Here is a 3,164-nt window from a genome sequence, read left to right on the forward strand (position 1 = left end):
GCCGTCAGCACCGCGGACAGCGCCGGTGGGTGAAGGGGCGGGGCGTACACAGAGACGTCACGACGCGCGGAGTCTCTCGGGCGCGCGCTCTCGAGCGGCCGGCGCTGCCGCGTAATGTGACCCAGGTAATTGGCGGGGCAAGGCGCGCACCCCCTCCGCGCAGCCCCTGACTTGCGGCTTCCAAGACTGCGCTGCTGCGCGGACCCGCCGGCCCGGTGAGCGCGGCGGCCCCGCAACTCTGGGTCCATGCACTTCCTCTTCTCCTGCCTTCTCGGGGGCGGCCCCTCTACTCTCGGGTCCTGGGGAGCCGCTACCCGGGGTCCTGAGCGGGGCTCCGTCGGGGGAGGCGGGGGTGGGGGAGTGAGCGTGACCTTGGCCCCGCCCTTGTTTGGCCGCGGCCTCTCCAAGAACATCCCCCTCCCCCAGCCCTTCGCGCATGTTCGACCCTGTGAATGCAGTGTTTTGCGTGAAGGAGCGCCCTGTGAACGGTGGGGTTTCAGGCTTCAGCGTGGGTCCTCCAGCCCGAAGACTACCGACTGACCAGGCTGCCTTTTGTGGCCTTGGGGGAGGGGGGGTGTTGGCTTTCTCCTTACCCTCTCAAGGGGCCAGTCTGCCCACAGCTGCGGAGCTGGGGATGGGGAGGGTCCCGCCTTACGTACCTGGCAGGATACACAGGCAGTTTTCCAAGTCTCAGGACCTCTGGGGGTAGAGTCCTTATAGACAGCTTTAACCAATGTCTCTGCTTAAAGATGAGGAAGCTGAGGCCAGGAGAGAGGCAGGATGGGCCTTAGGTTGCAGCCAGCCTGGGAAGTGCTTCTGTCATCCCCAAGGAGATGTTGGGGGAGAGGGGAAGGTGCAGCGGGGTGCAGTGGGCATAAACTGGACCTTAAGGGTCCCACTCTGCACCCCCCCCCCCGCAGGGGCCCAAGCCCGCCCTTGCAGCCCCTCCCCTGCAACTCCTCACCACAGGTGCCCTAGGCTCTTGGAACAGGTCCCGACTACCTTTGTACTTTTACAACCTCTGGGCTTTAGCTCAGGCCCTTTGTCTCTGACAGTGAAATAAGCACACCCCTCTCTGCCCTTCTCCTTACCTTGGTGTCTGCCTTTTCTTGGGTTCAGCAAACTAGAGTTGGGTTTATTCCTGAGAAAAGCCCACCCAGTTCTCAGAGTTGGGGGCCAGAGTAGGCCTGTAGCAGTGTGCGTCCATCCTGCATTGCTGCCTGGCTTCAAGGTCTTGCGGAGGTCCCTTCCCCTCCTTGGATCTCTGTTAACTGATCTCTGCAACGGACATACTGCAGAGTAGTCCTCACCAGGGCAGCCCAGACAGGGCCTTGTGTGTGGGAGACTTCCTGGACAGCATGTCTGCAGTTGTTACGGTTGTGGGAATGGTGGTGGGGATGTTACTGATCTTGTCCCTAGAGAGGAGACCCCCAAGAGCAGCCCAGAGCAACTGGGGACTGGTCTAGGCAGGTGGTTCACAGGGTGCCTGACTCTGACTCTTTGCTGCTGCCTTTGCCTGTGTAGACAGGACCTGGCAGGGCTGACTGGGGTTCTGACTGAAGTTGGTTCTGTTTCCACCCCTCCAGGGCTTCTGGGTCCTCAAGCCCTACTGGAATGGGGGCAGGGATGTCCACCTGGCTGCTCTCCTACCGGGCTGGGTGAAAGCCATAGCAGTGTCTGTTCATTCAGTGTTTGTCAAACACAGTGTTCCTGCACTAGGCCACTCTGGACACAGCCAGACTTTGTCCCTGCCACCCCAAGCCATGCCATTCCCCTGTGGGGGTGGGCGTGGGGGTGGGTGCTGGCAGGGAGTGCATGTCTGGCTGCGGCTATGGGCAAGCACATGTTAAGGGAAATCTGGGTTTACATCTTGACTCTGCAGTGAGGAGGGCCCAGGTTCTGGAGCCACACAGAGCCCCATCACTCGCCAGCTTAGTCTTTCGGTGCCTCAGTGTCCCTTTTATAATGTGGGGCTACTCTAAAGGCCCACCACTTGGGATTGTTGAGAGGGTTAAGTGAACACAGAATCAGTGTTCACAGACGGTGTGCTCTTAACTTTTATCCTCGCAGTGGATGGTCTTGGTGTCTGGTTTCCTTTGCTTTAGAATGGGGATGATGGAGCTTCCTGGCTTGTTTGGATCCTTCTGATGTTCTAGGCCAGTATGTCCTATGGCTCTCCCTCATTGCCTCTGGCCATATGGGCCAGGTCAGCCCTATACTTATATTTGCCCAGGGACAGTCAGAGGTAGAGCAGGGATTGGGACCCGGGCACTCTGATCCCAGAGCCCAGGCCTTCTTCCAGGGAGACCCAGTCCCTAGTGGCCCTTGCTGTGGAGCGTGGAATCATCGGCTGGTGGGCCTGGGCTAGCAGCCCGAAGCTTGAGGGGTTGAGCATGTGGGAAGCTTGGGGCACTGTGGGCTTAAGTTCCATCTGAACCCACCCTCTTCCTCCCTTCACTGGACTATATTTTTGCTTTTTAATTTTACTCTGTTTAGATTTCCTGCTGGTTTCCCGGAGGAGCCTACTTTCCCCCCCTTGAGAAGACCACCCCCTTCTCTCTGCCTCATGTGAGTTTGGAGGGAGAGGGGGAGGAAGCAGGCTGGAAGGGCTTGTAGAAGGGAGCCAGATACTTCTGGTTAAGCTAAGGGCAGGGGTAGGGTTGGGGAGCCCTGTCTGGGGGTATTGGCTCAGGGCTAGGTAGGACCTGGGAGCTGGTTGCGCCCCAGAAGGCATGTTTTCTGGGATGAGTTGTGTAAGGGGAAGCAGGCTCCTCCTGTGTACGTGGCCTGTGATGGGGTGGCTCTGGTGCTGCACCCTCCTTACAGACTGGGATTCTCTGGGAAGAAGGGTGTTAATGAGGATTCAGGGGATGCTGTTCTGAGTCCAGGCAGTCCTGGGCTAGAGCAGAGGAGGGGCCTCTGCTCACTGTTGTGGGAGTGGAAGTAGGGAAACAGAGGTCCTACTTTACAAATCCTGCATAGGAGAAGGTGGCCTTAGTGGGCCCTGTCAACCCACACCTGGCATGGATAGGGAGCCCCAGGGCTTGCCAGAATTGGAGGAGGCTCTCAGGCTCTCAGAACTGTCCTCTGGTTGGGCGGGGGCGGGGGGGGGGAGTGGTGGTGGTTGAAGAAGCAGTATTTAAAACTGGTTATTTAGGAATTTT

This window comes from Ursus maritimus, unplaced genomic scaffold (assembly GCF_017311325.1).
Source record: "Ursus maritimus isolate PB19 unplaced genomic scaffold, ASM1731132v1 scaffold_7, whole genome shotgun sequence".
NCBI lineage: Eukaryota > Metazoa > Chordata > Mammalia > Carnivora > Ursidae > Ursus > Ursus maritimus.